The following is a 26322-nucleotide window of genomic DNA, read 5'->3' as shown; positions in this document are numbered from 1 at the left end:
TCAGAGCCAGGMGATTCTTCAACCAACAATGCAGTTCAATATTTACTGAATAAACTAAAGTAAAAATCTAATAAAAAGTTACACAATAAAATAACAATAATGAGGCTATATACAGGGGGTACCCGTACCAGGTCAATGTGCAGATGTACAGGTTAGTCCAAGGTAATTTGTGCATGTAAGTAAGTGTAAAGGGACTATGCATAGATAATAAACAGCGAGTAGCAGCAGTGTAAATACAAAGGGGGGGTTAATGTAAATAGTCCGGGCGGCCATTTGATTAATTGTTCAGCAGTCTTGTGGCTTGGGGGTAGAAGCTGTTAAAGAGCCTTTTGGACCTAGACTTGGCGCTCCGRTACCGCTTGCCGTGAGGTAGCAGAGAGAAAAGTCTATGACTTGGGTGACTGGAGTCTGACAATTTTTTGGGCCTTCCTCCGACACCACCTAGTATATAGGTCCTGGATTGCAGGAAGCTTGGCCCCAAGGATGTACTGGGCCATACGCACTACCCTCTGCAGCGCCTTACAGTCGGATGTCGAGCAGTTGCCATACCAAGCGGTGATGCAACTGGYCAGGATGCTCTCGATGGTGCAGCTGTAAAAMTTCCCACCGAATCCGCCTATGTAACAATTCCGCATCAGCAGTGAAAGGTGACAGAGCTGAGCAGTGTTTGTCAGACCATGAGACATCCTGAAAATATTGATTTAACAAAATTGTCTGTAGCTTTTGTATGGGCTAATAGGAGTAAGGTCCAAACAAGTTTTTCATCAAATATATACAGTACCAGTCAAAAATTTTGACACACTTCCTCATTTAAGGGTTTTTCTTAATGTTTACTATTTTCTTCATTGGAGAATAACAGTGAAGACATCAAAACTGTGAAATAACACATATGGAATCAAGTAGTAACCAAAAAATGTTAAACAAAATATATTTTATATTTGAGATTCTTCAAAGTAGCCACCCTTTGCCTTGATGACAGCTTTGCACATTCTTGGCAAAGCTGAGATTGCTTTTTAAGTGACAGTTTGGCGTGAAATCACAAAGCAGTACAAGCACAATGTAGAGCGCCCTACACACTAAAGCAATGCCATTTTSGTAATGAATATAGGCTACAAGATAGATAGGGTAATTCACCTACTATAAAAAGCCGTACACACATCTGTCTTACCAAAATAATGCAAACTAAATGCGGAAAGTATTAGCCTAGTTATTGATGCATGCAAATAAAAATACTGAATAGCAGTTTGGTTACTGACACAACTACAATGGGGAACGAATGAATGCAAACAGAACACAACACCAGTACCAAGTAGGCCTAGTCAACAAAATATCAGATGGAAGAAAGCMATGACACAATCTATATTTATGCTAGTTACATTAACAGTAAACAAACACAATAAACAAAAGGCAAATGGAGATCTAAATAAAAAGAACATAACCTACAGCCTACTGCAGTGAGATGGAGCCATGCACAGCTGTCTTGCCAAACAAATACGTCTATAGGACAACTTTAACAATGGAAAACCATGCCGCTCAAAACCAATAGGCTACCAAGAAACCATAACAGAATGTACCTGTATCTATTTCTATGATGAAACATACCGATATGTAACTATACCCAGGGGCATCATTTGGTTTCTTGCATTGGAATTATATTGAATTCTGCAGTAACCGAGTATTCCATCCACTCTCATCCTATGAACCAGTTGCTATTATATTAATTCTTTGGACAGAAGGGTAGGGTAGGATTCTAGGCTAACCTGGGCTGGCTCCTCTGTTCCAAGATTGTCAGGAACAGTCAGAGGTGGAGGGGCTGTGGAGCCATTATCCTAGCTGCGCTTGTGGAAGGGTGGGTAGGCTGGGCATCATCGCTTCTGGGCCTGGAGGCGGCCTCGGTGGTTTGATAATGCTGCTCATCGCTCTCCTTCTCCTTTTAGCTTTGTTTGGGTACTTTGGTGAAGCCAATTTCTTTTATTCATCATGGCAGTGGCAGATTAGCTGGTTCGAGCTAGCTAAATAGGTTAAGGCTAATAACACTAATGTTTTTTTCAGTTAGCTAAGAAGCTAACTAAACTCTGTAGTGGTGGGGCGTGAGGCAGAGTTGAGTGAAGCAGCTGCATTGGTAAACTTGACTCGCCCTTATAAATCTAAGTAAAATATTAGAGCCGTATCATGTTATCCACTTAGCCTGCTACAGATGAGAAGTGTTTTCCCCGCTTTTTATGGAAACCCAAAGGAGTCATACCTAGCCAGCCACTCCAGAATATTTACATAGCCCCCTTCATTTTTTTTTAATTTTTTTAAATGTAACCTTTATTTAACTAGGCAAATCAGTTAAGAACAAATTCTTATCTACAATGACGGCCTACCCCGGCCAGACCCAGACGACGCTCGGCCAATTGTGCACCGCACTATCGGACTCCCAATCATGGCCGGATGTGATGCAGCCTGGATTCTGGTGATGCAGCCTRGTACTGCAGTGACGCCTCTTGCACTGAGATGCAGTGTCTTAGACCATACTGTGGTGAGCTCTGTCCATTATGCTGACGAAGTGCAGTGGAGATACAGATTTTTCGCCAACCTGTCACTCAATCATTTAAAATGTTGCCATTTTTACATGGGGACATAAAACWAAAAATGAGGGGGCACAAGTTTCAACTGAGCGGGCTAAGCCTCCTTTTGTCCCATTGTGGATCCGGTCCCGCATACCTCTATGCTCTATTTGTAATATATCCAACCAAGGGTATGCAAATCATTTAAAAAAGCTATAATAAAAAATAGCAATATTTTTGCCGGGTGCAACGGACTCCGCTTCCTCAGTCTGTGTGAATGCAAAGTACAAAAAGAGAATGAGTGACTGCGGGAACAGGAGACTTCTAAATTATGTTGCCTTTGAGGCAAACACTTCTGTGTTGAATGGACGGAAGAAGGAGATAAGAATCCAATAATATAAAAACTGCAGCTTCTTGTGTTGTAGACTTCCAGCGACTTCACAGCTCCCAAAATGTGACAGTGGTGCCACCATTGAGTGACTGCTGATAACAGATTGAATGCTTTGAGCGAACAACACAACTTGACAGTTTTAGTCCTGCACACTAATAAGCAGAGTCTCTGGACCCATTGTGTTTTTGTTTCTGTCTATGCCCTTCTACAGATGTGATGAGGGTAATGGTATTGTACTATAAGATTTCACAATGAAACACAAACACAGTTGTCTTGGGGTGAAGACAGGTTTGAAAACATACATGGACAGGCTTGGAGCCAGTACAAGGACAGAGGAATAGATGGAAGGTGGGAATGTGGTGCCATGGAGCTGGAGTTGAACTGGAGTTGACTTTCTCCATTTCACATTCCTGTCACCACTTGCCTAGGGGTCCACAGTACAAAGGGAGACTGAGACCAGAGAGGAAAGTAATTTCCTTCCTCCACCAATCTAGCACTTTGGCATAGCAGGCACCTGACACTTATCCCACATCTATCAGGGGGTAAGWCCTGCTTGGCTCCTGATACCATGGTCCTCTCTCCTTGGCCCTATCCAGACTGGAGCACAAGCCAGCACATTGGTCATGCATAACTGGGTAACATCAAAGACATGGCCAAAGCAATCTCCTCTTCTATCATCCCAACTAAATTACATCCAATCACAAATTAATTGTTTGGGCTTGTGTCCAGACATTCAAAGGCTCTGTGAATACTGTTATAATATAGTTATAATAATAGTTATAATATAACAATGATGAACACCTGAAGGAAAATGTTGCATCATGGATTATGATCACTAATACCAACATCTGCTATCATCAACTATCATCCATATATAAAACATAACTACTTTCTCTCTGTGTTCGCTTATCAAAGACCTTCCTCATGTTTTATTTGCAGTATTCACTGTCAGATGTAGGCCCCCCATCGTGTCGCTCGATTTATCAAAAGTAGAAATAATGTGGCCTCATTTGCACAACAGAGGCAGACATCCTCAATCTGGCATTGATTTATTCTGATATACAGTTGAAGTCGAAAGTTTACATACACCTTAGCCAAGTACATTTAAACTCAGTTTTTCACAATTCATGACATTTAATACTAGTAAAAATTCCCTGTCTTAGGTCAGTTAGGATCACCACTTCATTTTAAGAATGTGAAATGTCAGAATAATAGTAGAGAGAATGATTTATTTCAGCTTGTATTTCTTTCATCACATTCCCAGTGGGTTAGAAGTTTAAATACCCTCAATTAGTATTTGGTAGCATTGCCTTAAATTGTTTAACTTGGGTCAAACGTTTCGGGAAGCCTTCCACAAGCTTCCCACAATAAGTTGGGTGAATTTTGGCCCATTCCTCCTGACAGAGCTGGTGTAACTGAGTCGGGTTTGTAGGCCTCCTTGATCACACACGCTTTTTCAGTTCTGCCCACAAATGTTCCTATAGGATTGAGGTCAGGGCTTTGTGATGGCCACTCTAATACCTTGACTTTGTTGTCCTTAAGCCATTTTGCCACAACTTTGGAAGTATGCTTGGGGTCATTGAYCATTTGGAAGACCCATTTGTGACCAATCTTTAACTTCCTGACTGATGTCTTGAGATGTTGCTTCAATATATCCACATCATTTTTCTACCTCATGATGCCATCTATTTTGTGAAGTGCACAAGTCCCTCCTGCAGCAAGGCACCCCCACAACATGATGCTGCCACCCCCGTGCTTCACGGTTGGGATGTGTTCTTCAGCTTGCAACCCTCCCCTTTTTCCTCCAAACACAACAATGGTCAGTATGGCCAAACAGTTCTATTTTGTTTCATCAGAACAGAGGACATTACTCCAAAAAGAATGATCTTTGTACCCATGTGCAGTTGCAAACCGTAGTCTGGCTTTTTATGGTGGTTTTGGAGCAGTGGCTTCTTCCTTGCATCCCGGCCTTTCAGGTTATGTCGATATAAGACTCGTTTTACTGTGGATATAGATACTTTTGTACCTGTTTCCTCCAGCATCTTCACAAGGTCCTTTGCTGTTGTTCTGGATTGATTTGCACTTCTCGCACCAAAGTACTTTAATCTCTTGGAGACAGAACTCGTCTCCTTCCTGAGAGGTATGACGGCTGTGTGGTCCCATGGTGTTTATACTTGCGTGCTATTGTTTGTACAGATGAACGTGGTACCTTCAGGTGTTTGGAAGTTGCTCCCAAGGATGAACCAGACTTGTGGAGGTCTACAATTTTTTTTCTGGGGTCTTGGCTGATTTCTTTTGATTTACCCATGATGTCAAGCAAAGAGGCACTGAGTTTGAAGGTAGACCTTGAAATACATCCACAGGTACAACTCCAATTGACTCAAATTATGTCAATCAGAAGCTTCTAAAGCCATGACATATTTTCTGGAATTTTCTAAGCTGTTTGAAGGCACAGTCAACTTAGTGTATATACTTCTGACCCACTGGAATTGTGATACAGTGAATTATAAGTGAAATAATCTGTCTGTAATCAATTGTTGGAAAAATGACTTGTGTCATGCACAAAGTAGATGTCCTAACCGACTTGCCAAAACTATAGTTTGTTAACAGGAAATTTGTGGAGTGGTTGAAAAACRAGTTTTAATGACTCCAACCTAAGTGTATGTAAACTTCCGACTTCAACTGTAGCTAATAGAAGTAACAATCATGCAATACCATGTAAAGTCAGTAAGCAGGTTAGCAGGTCCCGGTGGCAATAAATTAGTAAAACCAAAAGCTTACCTTGACTTGGAAGAGTTCCAGTGTTGGATAGTCATAGCCAGCTAGCTAACATAGCATCCCTCTTTTTGAGCCAGGTGTTTGAGTAGGCTAAACTAGCTAGCTGCATTTGTTAGTTAAGTAAGTGAATGTGAAACACAAAGATGATATAAAGCTATGTCTCTTTCTCTCTCGCTCCTCCTTAATTTTGGAATATATAATTTTTTTCTAAACTGTTTAACTATTGCCTTTCTCTCTCTTCGAGTCAACCACTCACCACATGTTATGCACTGCAGTGCTAGCTAGCTCTGGCTTTCAGTTGTAGATTCATTCTCTGATCCTTTGATTRGGTGGACAACATGTCAGTTCATGCTGCAAGAGCTCTGGTAGGTTGAGGACGTCCTCCAAAAGTTGTCATAATTACTGTGTAAGTCTATGGAAGGGGGTGAGAACCATGAGCCTCCGAGATTTTGTATTGAAGTCAATGTACCCAGAGGAGGACGGAAGCTAGCTGTCCCCCGGCTACACCATGGTGCTACCCTACAGAGTGCTGTTGAGGCTACTGTAGACCTTCATTTCAAAACAGTGTGTTTAAATTAATTATTTTGTGACTTGAAGTCCAAGGAACTGTCCTTAGATATTTGGTATTGTATATCTAAAAAGGATAACTTTTTAAATGTTTCGCAATAAAAATAAAAATGAAATTCACTGAGGAGGATGGTCCTCCCCTTCCTCCTTTGATAAGCCTCCACTGCAGAGAGAACAGTCAATGACTTGAGTGGCTTGAGTATTTGACAATGTTTAAGGCCTTCCTCTAACACCAACTGGTATAGAGGTTTTGGATGGCAGATGGTTTTCACCAGTGATGTAGTGGGCCGTTGCCATACCAAGTACCAGTCAAGATGGTGCAGCTGTATAACTTTTTGAGGATCTGAGAGCCCATGCCAAATCTTTTCAGCATCCTGAGGGGGCAGAGGCGTGGTTGTGCCCTGTTCATGACTCTGCTGGTGTGTTTGGACCATGATAGATCCTTATTGTTGTGGACACCGAGGAACATGAAGCTCTCGTCCCACTCCACTACAGCGCTGTCGATTTGAACGGTGCTCGGCACTCCATTTCCTGAAGTCCACTATCAGGTTCTTTGTCTTGCTGACATTGAGGGAGAGGTTGTTGTTCTTGCACCACACTGCCAGGTCTCTGACCTCATCCCTATAGTCTCATGGTTGTCGGTGATCAGGCCTACCACCTACAAATGTAAACATTTAAAATGTCTTGCATAGCAGGAAAGTTCTTCTGTGACAGGCTGATCAAAATTAAGATCCTACATTTGCATACTATACTGTGCTGTCCAAACTTGTGAATCATAGACTTCTGTGATTGGTTCAGATTTTTGGCCCAAACATCTACGTTTGGGCCAAATCAAGGCTAGTCCCGACCATACCAAAAAATGACATATGTGGATGTTGAAAGAAAGGCCAGGGTGCATTGACCAAAATGTCTAATACTTTTCAATGTCTATGGTTGTCCGATGTCAAATCCTTCGGAAATTCTGTTATATCAAAGACATGGCCAAAGCAATCTCCTCTTCTATTATCAGATATCAGTAAAAACACTATAACTAAATAGTAACTGTACCTTTACTTGATACCTCTGTGTACTTTTATTATCCCCCCTTCTCATGAGGAAGAGAAATTAGAAAAATATATTGGTTTTTGGTAAGAAAATATCAAGGCATAGATAGGGCAATGTTTCCTAATCTTACAAATCAAATAATTTCTCCAATACGAAATGTGTTTATATTAGTTGAAAGGATTCTTTACATTAACATTCTTTTGTTTTGATGTATTTCTAATAACTTAAGACGTTTTATAAGACCCCTTTTCCATCTGCTTGACCATAAATCAAAGCCTTTGCTTATTCCACATTTTAGGACGGAAAATGGTTGAGAAATGTATATATGCCTTACTGTAATTTATWAAAAAATATGTAGACTCTTAGCTTTCAATTGACACCCAATTTGACATGCTCCTATGAACTTCACACAGAGCGGAACAGTTGAACCCAACAGCAGACTGGGATGAGGTAACCAAGGTATTTATTGAAACACGTGGGGAAGATTGAGTGCAGGCCAGGGAAAGCTCAGGCGGGTTGCCGGAAACCAGGTGCGGAGGCAGAGGCTGGAGCGAGAGGTGTTGGGACAGGGTAAGCAGGTCCAGAAGGGGAATCCAAGGGAGCATAGAACGGGGAATCCAGGACAGAGTAGCAGGACTGACGAGAAGTCAGACTGGAGACAGGGACCAGAGTCAGAGCGGGCAGAACTATGGCGGAGAGGAAWCCAGAGTCAGGCAAGGGAAAATARGCACAACAGGAACAAATGGCTAGARACATGGACTGACTGAGCAGAGATTACAATCTGGCAGTGTGGAAGTGGCAGGACTGAGTATTTGTAGAGGTCTTGATTATGGAACAGTTTGCAGCTGGTGGGGATCTCTGACTCCAGCGCACCTGTCTCCGCCCACACAATCAAAAACACACACACACACAGAGAGAGGGCGAGGGAGAGAGCACTGGGGAAGTGGCGGGAGGTCAAGGAGGCACAGGATGAGCACTAGAGGGCGTGGTAGGAGCTCMATTTCAAATCAAATAGTAATCTGTGACTCCCAGTCACATTGTAAGGAAGGCAGCAAGGTGTATCTTTCAGAAAGACACAAAATGTATTTTCCATAAAGTATATGTTCGAACTTTCCAACCAGTTTTTCTATGGAAGGCAGATAAAGCACATACAGGCTTTTATCACAAGAGCAGAAACTTTGCATGTGAAAACTCAGAATCCTGAATCCGTCACTTTGTTTTGAGCTGACTTTGCCATCGGCTTTAATCAGGGCACCTGGCTCACACCAGGGAGGCAGCCATGTTCAAAACGAATGCAATCACTTTCCACACTAAAACGAAAAAAATCAAAAAGGGCACTTGTGAGATTTGAATAATAATATTTTTATTGTTGAATAAATTAATTTGAAATGTTTTATTTCTATGTATGGTTCACGGATCATAGGGTCTTACATGAGGCATGTATATGTAATGGTCCTGTGTGGAGCTGGTGTAGAGAGTCAGGCGCAGGACAGCAGATATGAGTAATCAACATGCTTTACTCAAAAAAAAACAAATTTACAAAGTAACATCACGAGCCCACAAAGACGGACCGAATTACAATAAACAATCACTCACAAACACAACATGGGATCAGAGGGTTAAATAATAAACAAGTAATTGRTTAAGTGAAGCCAGGTGTGATAAGACAAAGACAGAACAAATGGAAAATGAAAAGTGGATCGGCGGTGGCTAGAAAGCCGGTGACGTCGACCGCYGAACGCCACCCGAACAAAGAGAGGGACCGACTTCGGCGGAAGTCSTGACAGTACCCCCCCTTGACGCGCGGCTCCAGCAGCGCGCCGACACCGACCTCGGGGACGACCCGGAGGACGAGGCGCAGGGCGATCCGGATGGAGACGGTGGAAATCCCGCAGCAACGAAGGGTCCAGGACATCCTCCACCGGCACMCAGCATCTCTCCTCCAGACCGTACCCCTCCCACTCCACGAGGTACTGAAGGCCCCTCRCCCGACGCCTCGAGTCCAGGATGGCTCGAACAGCATATGCCGGGGCCCCCTCGATGTCCAGAGGGGGCGGAGGAACCCCCCGCACCTTAGCTTCCTGGAGTGGACCAGCCACCACCGGCCTGAGGAGAGACACATGGAACGAGGGATTAATACGATAATCTGGGGGAAGCTGTAACCTGTAGCATACCTCGTTCAGTCTCCTCAGGACTTTAAATGGCCCCAGAAACTGCGGACCCAGCGTCCGGCAGGGCAGGCGGAGGGGCAGGTTTCGGGTCGAGAGCCAGACCCGGTCCCCCGGTGTTCGCCGGGGCCTCGCTGCGGTGGCGTTCGGCGCTCGCTTTTTGCCGCCTCACGGCCCATTGTAGGTGCACATGGGCGGCGTCCAAGGTCTCCTCTGAGCGCTTCAACCATTCGTCCACCGCAGGAGCTTCAATCTGGCTCTGATGCCAAGGTGCCAGAACCGGCTGATACCCCAGTACGCATTGGAAAAAAGAGAGGTTAGTGGAGGAGTGGCGGAGTGAGTTTTGGGCCATCTCTGCCCAGGGGATGAACGCCGCCAACTCCCCCGGCCGGTCCTGGCAATATGACCGCAGAAACCTACCCACATCGTGGTTTACTCTCTCCACCTGCCTGGTACTCTCGGGGTGAAAACCTGAGGTGAGGCTGACCGAGACCTCCAGACGTTCCATGAATGCTCTCCAGACCCTGGACGTGAACTGGGGACCTCGATCAGAAACTATGTCCTCAGGCACCCCGTAGTGCCGGAAGACATGTGTGAACAGGGCCTCCGCAGTCTGTAGGGCCGTAGGGAGACCGGGCAAAGGGAGGAGACGGCAGGACTAGAAAACCGATCCACAACGACCAGGATCGTGGTGTTGCCCTGTGAAGGAGGAAGATCCGTCAGGAAGTCCACTGACAGGTGCGACCACGGCCATTGTGGAACGGGTAGGGGTTGTATTTTCCATCTGGGCAGGTGCCTGGGAGCCTTGCACTGGGCGCACACCGAGCAGGAGGAAACATAAACCCTCACGTCCTTGGCCAAGGTGGGCCACCAGTACTTCCCACTAAGGCAATGCACCGTCCAACCGATGCCAGGATCACCAGAGGAGGGTGACGTATGGGCCCAATAGATCAAACGGTCGCGGACAGCAGACGGAAAGTACAGGCATCCAGCTGGACACTGGGGGGGAGTGGGCTCTGTGCGTAACGCCCRCTCTATGTCTGCGTTCAGCTCCCACATCACCGGTGCCACCAGGCAAGAGGCCGGAAGTATGGGAGTGTGATCCATGGAACGCTCCTCTGTGTCATACATCCGGGACAGTGCGTCTGCCTTAGCGTTCTGTGAACCTGGTCTGTAGGATAGAGGGAAAACAAAACGGGTAAAGAACATAGCCCACCTTGACTGGCGAAGACGGATGTACTCGCAGCACGGATGTACTCCAGATTGCGGTGGTCAGTCCAGATGAGAAAAGGGTGTTTAGCCCCCTCAAACCAATGTCTCCACGCCTTCAGAGCCTTGACAACAGCCAACAGCTCCCGGTCCCCCACATCATAGTTTCGCTCCGCCGGGCTGAGCTTCTTCGAAAAGGAAGCACGGGGGCGGAGCTTTGGTGGTGTGCCCGAGCGCTGAGAGAGCATGGCTCCTATCCCAGCCTCGGACAYGTCCACCTCCATTATGAACGCCAAAGAGGGATCCGGATGAGCCAGCACGAGAGCCGAGGTAAACAGAGCCTTCAGGTGACCAAAAGCACTGTCCGCCTCAGCCAACCAATGCAGCCGCACCGGTCCCCCCTTCAGCAGGGGACCGGTACTAAATGCCGTCTTCCACTCGTCCCCCTCCCGGATACGCACCAGGATGTAAGCGCTCCTGAGATCTATTTTTGTGAAGAAGCGCGCCCTGTGCATTGACTCGATCGCACTGGCGATGAGAGGCAGCGGGTAGCTGTACCTCACAGTGATCTGATTGATACCTCGATAGTCAATACACGGGCGCAGACCCCCATCCTTCTTCTTCACAAAAAATAAACCTGGAGGCAGGTGAAGTGGAGGGCCGAATGTATCCCTGCCCCAGGGATTCGGAGACATATGTTTCCATAGCCACAGTCTTCTCCTGTGACAGAGGATACACGTGATTCCTGGGAAGTGCTGCGTCTACCAGGAAATTTMTCGCACAATCCCCCGTCGATGAGGTGGTAATTTAGTCGCCCTCTTCTTACAGAAGGCGAGAGCCAAATTGGCATATTCTGAGGGGATGCGCACGGTGGAGACCTGGTCTGGACTTTCCTAAGTAGTCGCACCGATGGAAACCCCCACACACCTCCCTGAGCACTCTCGTGACCACCCCTTGAGAGCTCTCTGTTGCCACGAAATAGTGAAGTCATGACAGGCCAACCAGGGTAAGCTCAACACCACGGGAAACGCAGGAGAATCAATAAGGAAGAGATTGATTCTCTCCTTATGACCCTCCTGTGTAACCATGTCTAGTGGAGCGGTGGCCTCCCTAATCAGCCCTGACCCTAATGGTCGACTATCTAGGGTGTGCACAGGGAAGGGCATATCCACAGGAACAAGGGGGATTCCTAAACTATGGGAAAATGAACGGTCAATAAAATTCCCAGCTGCGCATGAATCTACGAGCGCCTTATGCTGGGAATGCAGGGAAAACTCAGGAAATGAAATAAACACATATATGTGAGCAACAGGGGGCTCTGGGTGAGCCTGGTGCAGACTCACCTGGGGTGACACGATAGTGCCCTGCCTGCTGTCTCGACTCCCTGAGGAACCCCCCCAGCACCGACCAGCAGTGTGCCCTCTGCGGCCACAGATTGTGCAGGGAATACCCCTCCTCCGGTCGCCCTAAGTTCAGCACCTCCCAGCTCCATGGGCGTCGGAGCGGAGATGCTGGCGTATGGAACTGACAGGCCCCGATCCGGACGTCCGCGGGCAGTCAGCAGGTTGTCCAGCCAGATGGACAGGTCCASCAGCTGGTCCAATGTGAGGGTGGTGTCTCTGCGGGCCAACTCCCGACGGACGTCCTCGCGCAGACTGCACCGGTAGTGATCGATCAGGGCCCTGTCATTCCATCCCGCGCTGGCGGCCAGGGTCCGGAAGACCAAGGCGAAATCCTGCGCGCTACTCGTCCCTTGCCTCAGGTGGAACAGACGTTCTCTACGTAATGGTCCAACGCCGCGTCTCCCTCACTCCATACGGCGTTGGCCCACTCCAGGGCTTTGCCTGAGAGGCAGGAGACGAGGGCGGACATGCTCTCACGCCTCGAAGGAGCCGGGCGGACGGTCGCCAGGTAGAGCTCCAGCTGGAGTAGAAACCCCTGGCATCCGGCAGCCGTCCCATCATACTTCCTCGGGAGCGCGAGTCGAATCCTGCTGGGATCGGGTGAATGAGGGGTGGACAGTGGGACCTGCTGTAGTGGGGCTGGTGGAGGCGCTGGAAAGCCTCCTCCTCTCTCCCAACGATCCATCGTCTGCAGCACACGATCCATGGCGGTGCCCAGACGTTGCAACATGGTCGCGTGCTGCTGAACGCGCTCCTCCACTCCACAACAGGGAGGGCGTCTGCTCCTGCTGACTCCATTCTTCTGGTGAGTGATTCTGTAATGGTCATGTGTGTAGCTGGTGTAGAGAGTCAGGCGCAGGACAGCAGATATGAGTAATCAACGTACTCAAAAAAAGACACATTTTCAAAGTAACATCACGAGCCCACAAAGACGGACCAAATTACAATAAACAATCACTCACAAACACAACATGGGGAAGACGGTTAAATAATAAACAAGTAATTTGTTGAGTGAAGCCAGGTGTGATAAGACAAAGACAGAACAAATGGAAAATTAAAAGTGGATCGGCGGTGACTAGAAAGCCGGTGACGTCGACCGCCGAACGCCGCCCGAACTAGGAGAGGGACCGACTTCGGCGGAAGACTTGACAGTATAGGTCTAAAAAGGGCCTGAAATAGCCACTTTCACCATGATGAACAAATATATATAAAGCATGTAAAGCATTTACATTTTTTTGTGTGAATTGCTTGAACAATCTGTTATATCAAAAATATTTGGAATTGGAATTGGATTTGCCCAATAACAAATGGAATGCATASCTTCGGCTTTAGTTACTGATATTAATATGTATAGCTGATTTGTATCCTGATCGCAAAAAAGGCAAACTCTGGCTGGTGTAGCTTAAACAGAAGTCAGAGGTTAGAATAATAAAAACCTATTTCTGCACATGGACAATTGCCTTTGTCTGTCCATGTCCATTTATATTTCCACCCAGTGTTTTTCTTTGTGCATGAGTGGGCGAGCAGTCATTCAATTACTTCATGTGATTAGATGTGTAATCAAAGTTAAGGCTCACTCACACTTAGTTTGCCTGTAAAGTCAGCAGGGCTCAACCTTCCTCTCGTATCCGTCCTCTCCTCTGTATCTCCACCAGAACATCTCTCTCTACACCTCCAGTCACATCTAATCATTTAATGGCATCTATAATTTGAGTCACTGCTTATTCATCATGCCTGGCATCCTTGCAAATGTGTTTGTCTTGCCGTGACGACAGCATAAAGATTAATTAGGTTGCTTGCGAGGTTCTGTGCAGAGCATATGCATCACATTGCAAAGGAAGGTGCGGGTGTTTGAAATGACAGCATATGGATCTTGGATCAAGCAATCAACCATTTACCAAACTTTGCATCTGCACTGTTCTTCAAGTAAATGTGTTATGTAAAAAATKTAAAATCTTCACCGCAAATTGTTAAAAGAGGTCCTTGTACATAGAGTTGTGTGGTTTCTTTAACGTTGCAATAATGGTTTGACATACATTTCAACGTCTCGGCATCATTCTGTTCCAGTGGAATTGTCCTGAGATCAACAATTAGAAAAAGCAATGCCTGCCTACGATCGCGGCACACACCTGATAGAAAGGAATCTGAAGAGCTGCCATTGATTAAGCCTGATCTCTGCTATTATAAATATCATAGAATGCAGATGCACCAATACTATATGCTAAAACAGATTTGAGCTTTCCCTTGAACTGTCTTGAAGTTCATTCTTAACACAAGGAAATAAAAAATGCACGGTATACTTGAATAATTAATCAACTCCTCCAGTCCCAGAGCCTGGCCATTATAAACATATTAATTGAAAAAGTCCTCTGAAGCCTCCCAAACTCTGGACAAGCTTGCATTATTCCCAGGCTCCAGAGACAGTGGGCTTTGTTCCAACTTTATTGGGTTTTTCATAAATTAACTTCATGACAGTATTTAGCACATGCTCTATCTAGTCGGGTCTCTGTGAGCAGGTTTTTTTTATTCACTGATTTGTGGCTTGTTTTCTCTCACGCGCTCATTGCAGAAGTTGAATAACACTGGCTGAGGATGACTTCTGTTGAATCCATGAGATGAGTAATGGCTAACCCATGAGCGCTCTTCTACAGGAAGAAAGGTGATGTGTTGAGCACATGCATTCTACTATACTTTGATGTGTTTTTTTTTACTTTGCATTAAAATATTATATCTTGGGAATCTTCCTGTCATACAAAATTGAGAATATTAAGTAATATTCATATATTGTTAGGTGTTGTACGCCATTTCCACATAATTTTAACCAGTTTAAGCCCTTCTCACATAATGTCTACTTGTTGATCTTGTTTTGACCATGAATCCCAACATAACCTAAGCTGAATCTGTATGCAGTACTGTAAGCTGTTCCATGATGTGTTACTACAAGCTCTACCATGGTGTGTATTGAGGCAGTAGGTGCCAGAGACTCGGAGGAGTCGAGAGAGGTCTTAAATAGGATTTAGCCTGCAAGGGAGGAATGTGATGAGTGATTCGGTTGCACAAAAGAGTGAAGAGATATGAACAGATAATTCAAAGTGAAACTGACCCAACTCMGTACGAACTTGTCCATTTCTCTAAAGTCTTCACAGCAGTTGAATACTGATGAAGATGACTATACCACCTCTAACTGATGACACCTTTTCAGATACTCACTGTAATCCTATCCTTTTCATAATATTAGGCAATAAGGCACCTCTGGGTTTGTGGAATATGGCCAATATACCACATCTATGGGCTGTTCTTATGCACGACCCAACACGAAGTGCCTGGATACAGCCCTGGATACAGCCCTATTGGCCATATACCACAAACCCCCAAGGTCCATTATTGCTGTTAGAAACTGGTCACAAAGGTAATTAGAACAKTAAAAATAAATGTTTTGTCATACCCGTGGTATATACGGTCTCATATACCGCAGCTTTTAGCCAATCAGCATTCAGTGCTCGAACCACCCAGTGTATAWATAATTATCAATATACTTGTCATAGAATGTCAGCCAATGCCTTGAGGACAGTAGTATTGGGACATACCCATGGTTCATTCTGTGTTGATGAACCAGAGGAACTTACAGTATGGTCCCAGGCTGAGCCATTTCTGCTCAGTAAAGCACACTATAGGCCACCCTATTGAGCCAATTGGAAAGGCCATGAGGTATGGAAGATAAAGCGGCAAAGCCAATGACCAGGGGAAATGAAGCACTACCAAGGGAATATTCCCAGTTCAATTGAACTGTGGTGGGTGGAAATCAATCTGTCCAGTGGAGAATGCTGCTAACTTATGTGTGTAGATTTCATTAGGAGTGAGAGGATGAGAAATGGCATGCGGAGGAAAAAGGCAGAGTAAGAAATACAGTTTAGAGGAAGACAGCTGAAGTGATGATGGTATTGATTACGTGTTTTTTTAAGACCAAGGCTAGTGCTCGAGTCAAGGAAAATTGGGGATGAGACCTCATCAAAGGTTGTTTTTGTGGCCGGCTGCCATTTATTAAGCTACATCCAATTASTGGGGAGGCCTTGACAATTCATAACTTGGTTGGAATGGATTTTTTGACAAACATTAAGCATCATCAGTACCAGGTTTACATTTTCATATTCAATGCAATATGCATGCTGCACACTCAGAAGTCACATTAGATTAATTGTAATCTAAATAGTCCCTGTTCACTTTTTTTAAGGATTTGATCGAATATGATTATTTGGACACAATGGTAAGAATCTCGTAGTGTTGTAACTCTGACATTTGAAAATAGTACAACTTCATCACATGCGCTGCTGCTACTGCTTATTATATATCATCTTGCCTAGTCACTTTATCTCTACCCATATGTACTGTACATATCTACCTCAATTACTTCGTACCCCTGCACATTGACTCGGTACTGGTACTTATTGTATATAGCCAAGTTATCATTACTCGTTGTGCATTTATTCCTTGTGTTATTGTCTTTCTATTATTTTAAGTTTTTTCTCTCTGCATTGTTGGAAGGAGCCCGTAAGTAAGCGTTTCACCGTTAGTCTACACCTGTTGCTAATGAAGCATGTGACAACATTTGATTGGAACTTATTCCCACAGTGAAAACCTTATTTTAAGACAGAAAAAAACATTAGTTCAAATAAGATACAGTTGAYACACTCCTCAATCAAAATAGCTTGGTTATGCAGATACTAAAGAGCATAATTACTGTAAAATAAATGATTAACACTTCTACAAAGACAATTGTTCAATGTAATGCATGCTGCACTCTCAGACACATTTGTTGAGTTGTCATCTAAAGAGCGCCTGTTCATTTTTGTTAATGATGATTTGATTGAATATGATTAATTGGACACAAAGGCCAGAATCGTGTATTGTTGTAACTTTGTCAACAACTCTTSTGTTCTTACATTCAAAAATAGTGCAACTTATTCACACAATGAAAATCTTATTTTAAGACAGAAAATAACACAAGTTCAAATTAGATACAGTTGCATTAATCAAAATAACTAGGCTATGCAGATACTAAAGAGCCTAACTGCTATAAAATAAATGATTAACAAAGGAAAATAGAGCATGGTGTGAAGCGAAACTCTTTCATCCCAAACTTCAAAATGTTGTTGTCAAAATGTTTTAAATTGATTCACCATTTACTCCCTTTACTTTCTTGGTAAAATTCAATTTTGATGAATACTTAAAGTAACGGTCCAGTGTTACCAGATTTCTATGAAATATGACCTATAATTAATTACAATATGAGTGAAATAGTTTCCCTTCCAAAAAATGCTATRTTAAAAASCAGCTTTTCTGTGTTTGAATGATGTGGGCGTACCCTAACAACAGAATGGTGTGGGCGTATACCAGTCAGGTGAGTAGACCACTGATCAGCCAGCTCAGCCAATGAGCCAACATGACATCATGTTCTCGTGGGAATAACAAGAAATKTTTAAATGTCTGTTTGCGATACAAGCTTGACATAGAGTTTTTGAAGTGCTTTGGCCACAAATATGAGTATAGGACGAGTCAACAACATTATGTGTGTATAAGTTAACTTCTATGGCTGCAGCGGCAGTATTGAGTAGCTTGGATGAAAGGTGCACAGAGGTGCCCAGAGTAAACGGCCTGCTCCTCAGTCATAGTTGCTAATATATGCATATTATTATTAGTATAGTGAGTATACTGTGAGTATAACAGAACTCATATGGCAGGCAAAAACCTGAGAAGAAATCCAACCAGGAAGTGAGAAATCTGAGGTTGGTCGATTTTCAACTCATCGCCTATTGAAAACACTGTAGGATATGGATTTGTTTGCACTTCCTACGGCTTCCACTAGATGTCAATAGTCTGTAGAACGTTGAATGAAGCTTCTACTGTGATGTTGACCCGGATGGGAGCTGTTTGAGTCACTGGTCTGGCAGAGTGCCTGGTCCTGGTCATGCGCATTCCACATGATATCGACTTGCGTTCCATTACTTCTACAGACACAAAGGAATTCTCCGGTTGGAACGTTATTGAATATTTATGATAACAACATCCTAAAGATTGATTCTATACTTAGTTTGACAAATTTATTCGACCTGTAATATAACTTTTTGAAGTTTTCGTCCGACGTTCGCCTGGACCTGCACKAGCGTTTGGATATGTGTACTAAAYGCGCTAACAAAAGTAGCTACTTGGACATAAATGATGGACATTACCGAACAAAACAAACACTTCTTGTGGAAGTGGGAGTCCTGGGAGTGCATTCCGAYGAAGATCAGCAAAGGTAAGTGAAGATTTATAATGCTTTTTATGAGTTTTGTTGACTGCACAATTTGGCGGGTAACTGTAAGGCTTACTTTTGTGGCTTCTCAGATTATTGTTCTCAGATTATTCTCGCTGTTCTCAGATTATTGAATATTGTGCTTTTGCCATAAATATTTTTGAAATCTGACACAGCGTTTGCATTTAGAACAAGTGTATCTTTAATTCTATGTAGAACATGTATCTTTCATCAAAGTTTATGATGAGTATTTATGTTATTTGGCTCTYTGCAATTTCTCMGGATATTTTGGAGGCATTTCTGAACATGGCGCCAATGTAAACTGAGGTTTTTGGATATAAATATGAACTTAATCGAACAAAACATATATGTATTGTGTAACATGAAGTCCTATGAGTGTGATCTGATGAAGATCATCAAAGGTTAGTGATTAGTTTTATCTCTATTTCTGCTTTTTTGACTCCTGTCTTTGGCTGGAAAAATAGCTGTTTTTCTGTGATTTTGCGGTGACCTAACATAATCGTTTGTGGTGCTTTCGCTGAAAAGCCTATTTGAAATCGGACACTTTGGTGAGATTAACAACAATATTACCTTTATAATGGTATAAGATACATATATGTTTGAGGAATTTTAATTATGACATTTCTGTTGTTTGAATTTGGCACCCTACACTTTCACTGGCTGTTGTCATATCATCCCGTTAACGGGATTGCAGCCATAAGAAGTTTTAACATAATAACTTTGAAAAGTGTGATTTTCACTGGACAGTTACTTCAAAGTATAACATCAGGATGACATAACAATTGGATGATTAAAGAGATATTGAACTTTTCTGATGAACACTTTTTGACATAGCTCAGTAATTTATGTAAAAGCAAAACTACTGAATAATGTAATACACCTAATTTGCCTGATCTCCAAAGTATTTCAATGATTCATTGCACAATGTGCTAAATGCTATAGAATGACACAAATGTATACATCTGGTCTTCTTAACAATTTTATTTWAAAAAATGTTTTCATTGTTTTTACATTTATGACAACTGTTCCACAGTCTTCAGTAGTATTAACAGTGCCTGGGGAAATTTGAGGCTTCTTTTAGCATGCAGGATCAGAGAYACGGTTAGTGCTCTGATTGCTCTGAAAATCCCTCCAGTGAAAAATAGGCCTGTAGATCCCATCCTTCTTATGACTGACACTTTCAAGGTGAGGTATTAGAAAATAGGTACTCTGCTTGCTTTGATGCTCCAACCATTGTGCCTGAGTCAGCAAAACACTTTACAAATGTTCCCCAGTTCCCCGAATGAGTATGAAATTAGTTCACATTGAAACCAGGCACACCTGCAGCAATGGAGGTGTCTCAGTCAAGTGATCTATCTCCGATGGAAAACCCAGAGAGAACAGTGGAGGGGAAAACAYTGAATGCCAAGCCATTGATGGAGAGTGAGAAATAGACAGGGAAAGCATTGTGTAGTTCGTACAGCATGTAATATTGATGCTGTCAGAGAAGCTACTCACTATCCTATGAATTGATAAAAATCAAGACTCTTTACCCAGTTTAGCACCAACTACTTTACCTGTATGTGACAAGCAGGCAATGCATTTCCTTAAGAGTGCTCTATACGGTGGCTTGCAAAAGTATTCACCCCCTTGGCATTTTTCCCRTTATGTTGTCTTACAACCTGGAATTAAAATAGATTTTGGGGGGGTTTATATCATTTGATTTACACAACATGCCTACCACTTTGAAGATACAAAATATTTTTTATTGTGAAACAAACAAGAAATAATACAAAATCACTGAAACGGCATAACTATTCATCCCCCAAAGTCAATACATAGTAGAGCCACCTTTTGAAGCAATTACAGCTGCAAGTCTCTTGGTGTATGTCACATCTAGCCACTGGGATTTATGCCYATTCTTCAAGGCAAAACTGCTCCAGCTGCTTCTATTTGGATGTATTCCGCTGCTGTACAGCAATATTTAAGTCATACCATAGATTCTCAACTGGATTGAGGGCTGGGCTTTGACTCGGCCATTCCAAGACATTTAAATGTTTCCCCTTAAACCACTCAAGTGTTGCTTTAGTAGTATGCTTAGGGTCATTATCCTGCTGGAAGGTGAACCTCCGTCCCAGTCTCAAATCTCTGGAAGAATGAAACAGGKTTACCTCAAGAATTTCCCTTTATTTAGTGCCGTCCATCATTCCTTCAATTCTGACCAGTTTCCCAGTCTCTGACGATGAAAAACATCCCCACAGCATGATGCTTCCACCACCATGCTTGACTGTGGGGATGGTGTTCTCAGGGTGATGAGAGGTGTTGAGTTTGCACCAGACACAGCGTTTTCCTTGATGGCCAAAAAACTMAATTTTAGTCTCATCTGAMCTTTGTCCCTTCCATATGTTTGGGGAGTCTCGCACATGCCTTTTGGCAAACACAAAACATGTTTGCTTTTTTTTTTAAGCAATGGTTTTTTTCTGTGCACTCTTCCGTAAAGCCCAGCTCTGTGGAGTGTACGGCTTAAASTGGTCCTATTGACAGATACTCCACTGTGTCCGCTGTGGAGCTTTGCAGCTCCTTCAAGGTTATCTTTGGTCTCTTTGTTGTCTCTCTGATTAATGCCCTCCTTGCCTGGTCCGTGAGTTTTGGTGGGCGGCACTCTCTTGGCAGGTTTGTTATCTTGTTATGGCTGCAGGGGGCGTATTGAATAACTTGAAAGAGGTGCCCATTTTCAAACGGCCTCGTACTCAATTCTTGCTCGTACAATATGCATATTATTATTACTATTGGATAGAAAACACTCTCTAGTTTCTAAAACCGTTTGAATTATTTCTCTAAGTGAACCGATACCACGCTGCGCATTGGTCCTCCTCTTCTCTTTCCAACGACGAGCGTTACAGAATCCCCACCAACCTAGGACCAAGCAGCGTGGTATCGGGCAGCAGCGATCTCCGGACTCATGGACATGGGAGGAGATTCTAGACGGAGAAGGACCCTGGACACAGGCTGGGGAATATCGCCGCCCCGGGAAGAGCTGGAGGCAGCCAAAGCTGAGAGGCGGTGGTATGAGGAGGCAGCATGGCAGCGCGGCTGGGACGAGAGGCAGCCCCAAAAATGTATTGGGGGAGCACACGGGTAGTGTGGCAGAGTCAGGTTGGAGACCTGAGCCCACTCCTCGTGCTTATTGTAAGCAGGCGTTACTGGTCAGGCACCGTGTTATGCGGTTAAGCACACGGTGTCGCCAGTACGCGTCCATAGCCCGGTGCGCTATAAGACAGCCCCCGAAAGTGTCATGCGAGTGTGGGCATCCAGCCAGGGCGTATTGTGCCTGCTCAGCGTGTCTGGTCTTCGCGGCGCTTGGAGGGTTCAGTGCATCTATGCCTGCGCTCTGCTTGTGCCGGGCGAATGTGGAGTTGAGATCGCCAGTGCTCACCCACAGCCCGGTTCAACCTGTGCCTGCACTCTGGAGTGTCCGGGCTAGAGTAGTCATCCAGCCTGGGGAGTGGTGCCAAGGCTGCGCACCAGAGCTCCAGTGCTCCCCACAGCCCAGTCCTTCCGGTGCCTCCTCCAAGCACCAGGCCTCCTGTAGGTCTCCCCAGCCTGGTGGGTCCTGTGGCAGCCCACGCACCAGGTTGTTTCTCTGTCTCCTCCCTCCAGGTTCTCTCTCCAGGCCAGAGCCGCCCGTCTGTCCTGAGCCGCCTGAGCCGCCCTTCAGTTAGGAGCCGCCTGAGCCGCCCTTCAGTCAGGAGCCGCCTGCGCCGCCCTTCAGTCAGGAGCCGCCTAAGCGCCCTTCAGTCAGAGCCGCCTGGCCGCCCTTCAGTCAGGAGCCGCCTGACCGCCCTTCAGTCAGGAGCCACCCGTCATCGCAGAGGCGCCCGTCAGTCCAGAGGCGCCCCTCAGTCCAGTGGTGCCTTTACTAGGGTCTCCAATCCAGGGTCGGTGACGAGGTCGCCGCTCCTAAGGTGTACAGAAGTGGGCCGAGACTATGGTGGAGTTGGGTCCTCGTCCCGCTCCAGAGCCGCCACCGCGGTAAATGCCCGTCCAGACCTGCCCTATAGGTTTCAGGTTTTGCGTCCGGAGCCCGCACCTTTGGGGGGGGGGGGGGGGGGGGGGGGGTACTGTCACGTTCTGACCTTAGTTCCTTTGTTATGTCTTTATTTTTAGTTTGGTCTGGGCGTGAGTTGGGGTGGGCATCCTATGTTGTTTTTTCTATGTTTTGTTCTATTGTCCTTTTCTATGTGTTTTGCCTAGTAAGGTTCTCAATCAGAGGCAGGTGTCAGTCGTTGTCTCTGATTGGGAGCCATATTTAAGTAGCCTGTTTTTCATTGTGTTTTGTGGGTGATTATTTTCTGTTGTGTGTCTGCACCATACAGAACTGTTTCGTTTTCGTTTCTGTCTTTCACGTGTTATTTTGTATTTCAGTGTTCAGTTGATTCATTAAATATTGACATGGACACAATACCATGCTGCGCATTGGTCTCCTCTTCTCATTCCAACGACGAGCGTTTACAATCCCCTTGGCGTTTTTCCTCTTTCGTTACATTACACCCTGTAATTTTAAATGGATTTATATTTGGATTCATGTAATGGACATACACAAAATAGTCCAAAGTGGTGAAGTGAAATGGAAAAAAGAACGTGTTTAAAAAAATTCAAAAAAATGTTAAACTGAAAAGTGGTGCGTATGGATATGCATACAGTGGGGAGAACAAGTATTTGTACACTGCCGATTTTGCAGGTTTTCCTACTTACAAAGCATGTGAGGTCTGTATCTTTTTATCATAGGTACACTTCAACTGTGAGAGACGGAATCTAAAACAAAAATCCAGAAAATCACATTGTATGATTTTTAGTAATTAATTTGCATTTTTATTGCATGATAATATTTGATCACCTACCACAGTAAGAATTCCGGCTCTCACAGACCTGTTAGTTTTTTTCTTAAGAAGCCCTCCTGTTCTCCACTCATTACCTGTATTAACTGCACCTGTTTGAACTCGTTACCTGTATAAAAGACACCTGTCACACACTCAATCAAACAACAATCCAACCTCTCCACAATGGCCAAGACCAGAGAGCTGTGTAAGGACATCAGGGATAAATTGTAGACCTGAACAAGGCTGGGATGGGCTACAGGACAATAGCAAGCAGCTTGGTGAGAAGGCAACAACTGTTGGCGCCATTATTAGAAAATGGAAGAAGTTGAGATGACGGTCAATCACCCTCGGTCTGGGGCTCCATGCAAGATCTCACCTCGTGGGCATCAATGATCATGAGGAAGGTGAGGGATCAGCCCAGAATCACATGGCAGGACCTGGTCAATGACCTGAAGAGAGCTGGGACACAGTCTCAAAGAAAACCATTAGTACACACTACGCCGTCATGGATTAAAATCCTGCGCACACGCAAGGTCCCCTGCTCAAGCCAGCGCATGTCCAGGCCGTCTGAAGTTGTGCCAATGACCATTTGGATGATCCAGAGGAGGAATGGGAGAAGGTCATGTGGTCTGATGAGACAAAAATAGAGCTTTTTGTCTAAACTCCACTCGCCGTGTTTGGGAGGAAGAAGAAGGATGAGTACAACCCAAAGAACACCATCCCAACCGTGAAGCATGGAGGTGGAACCATCATTTCTTGGGGATGCTTTTCTGCAAAGGGACAGGCGACTGCACCGTATTGAGGGGAGGATGGATGGGCCATGATCGCGAGATCTTGGCCAACAACCTCCTTCCCTCAGTAAGAGCATTGAAGATGGGTTCGTGGCTGGGTCTTCCAGCATGACAACGACCGCGAAACACACAGCCAGGGCAACTAAGGAGTGGCTCCGTAAGAAGCATCTCAAGGTCCTGGAGTGGCCTAGCCAGTCCTCCAGACCTGAACCCAATAGAAATTCTTTGGAGGGAGCTGAAAGTCCGTATTGCCAGCGACAGCCCCGAAACCTGAAGATCTGGAGAAGTCGTATGGAGGAGTGGGCCAAAATCTCCTGCTGCAGTGTGTGCAAACCTGGTCAAGAACTACAGGAAACGTATGATCTCTGTAATTGCAACAAAGGTTTCTGTACCAAATATTAGTTCTGCTTTTCTGATGTATCAAATACTTATGCTGCAATAAAATGCAAATTAATTACTTAAAATCATACAATGTGATTTTCTGTATTTTTGTTTTAGATTGCCTCTCACAGTTGAAGTGTACCTATGATAAAAATTACAGACCTCTACATGCTTTGTAAGTAGGAAAACCTGCAAAATCGGCAGTGTATCAAATACTTGTCTCCCACTGTATGTGTTACCCCTTTTGCTAGGAAGCCCCTAAATAAGATCTGGTGCAACCAATACCTTCTGAAGTCACATAATTAGTTAAATAAGTCCACCTGTGTGCAATCTAATTGTCACATGATCTCAGTATATATAAAACCTGTTCTGAAAGGCCCCCGAGTCTGCAACACCACTAAGCAAGGGTACCAACAAGCAAGTGGCAATATGAAGACAGGAGCTCTCCAACAGGTCAGGGACAAAGTTGTGGAGAAGTACAGATCAGGGTTGGGTTATAAAAAAATATCCCAAACTTTGAACATAACACGGAGCACATTAAATCAGTTCTTAAAAAATGGCAAGAACATGGCACCTTAACGCTGCAAGCCCGACGCCGGTACACCTATGACAACATCCAGCTCAAGTGCAGGCGCGCGAAATTCAAAAATCATTTTTTTTTTAATATTTAACTTTCACACATTAACAAGTCCAATACAGCATTTGAAAGATAAACATCTTGTGAATCCAGCCAACATGTCCGATTTTTAAAATGTTTTACAAGAAAACACCACATATATTTATGTTAGTTCACCCACCAAATAAAAAAGAGGACAGATATTTTTCACAGCACAAGTAGGATGCAGGTAGCTGTGCACAAGCAACCTAACTAACCTAGAACCAACCTAAATAACCTAGAAAAATCCCTCAGATGACAGTCCTAATACATGTTACACAATAAATCTATGTTTTGTTCAAAAAATGTGCATTTTAGCTATAAATCAGTTTTACATTACTGCTACCATCATAGCTACAGTCAGAAATCGCACGGGAGTAGCCAGAGTAAATACAGACACCAACGTCAACTACCCTAATTACACATCATAAAACATTTCAGAAAAATATATGGTGGATAGCAAATGAAAGACAAAAGATCTTGTGAATACAGCCAATATTTCCGATTTTTAAATGTTTTACAGCGAAAAACACCACATATATTTATGTTAGCTCACCACCAAATACAAAAGACAGACAAGACATCTTTCACAGCAACGGTAGCATGCAAGTAGCATGCACAAAGCTAACCTAACTAACCTAGAACAACCTAAATAACCTAGAAAAAAATCCCTCAGATGACAGTCCTATAACATGTTACAAATAAATCTATGTTTTGTTCGAAAAATGTGCATATTTTAGCTATAAATCAGTTTTACATTACTGCTACCATCATAGCCACCATCATAGCTACAGTCAGAAATCGCACGGGAGTAGCCAGAGAAAATACAGACACCAACGTCAACTACCTAATACTCATCATAAAACATTTCAGAAAATATATGGTGGATAGCTAATGAAAGACAAAGATCTTGTGAATACAGCCAATATTTCCGAATTTTTGAAGTGTTTTACAGCGAAAACACAATATATCGTTATATTAGCCTTAACTAAATAGCTAACACACAGCAGCATTGATTCTAGTCAAACGGTAGCGATAGCACAGTTCGACAGATATATGAAATAGTATCCCAAATTGGGTCCTTATCTTTGTTGATCTTCCATCAGAAATGTTCTCCAAGGGGTCCTTTGTTCAGAACCGTCTTTATTTGGATCCAGAAGAACTATTTCCCTCTTGAATTAGCAAGCACACTGGCCGTGCGGTGCTAACTC

The sequence above is a fragment of the Salvelinus sp. IW2-2015 genome, linkage group LG22 (assembly GCF_002910315.2).
Source record: "Salvelinus sp. IW2-2015 linkage group LG22, ASM291031v2, whole genome shotgun sequence".
NCBI classification, from domain to species: Eukaryota; Metazoa; Chordata; class Actinopteri; order Salmoniformes; family Salmonidae; genus Salvelinus; species Salvelinus sp. IW2-2015.
This window is presented reverse-complemented; position numbering follows the sequence as displayed.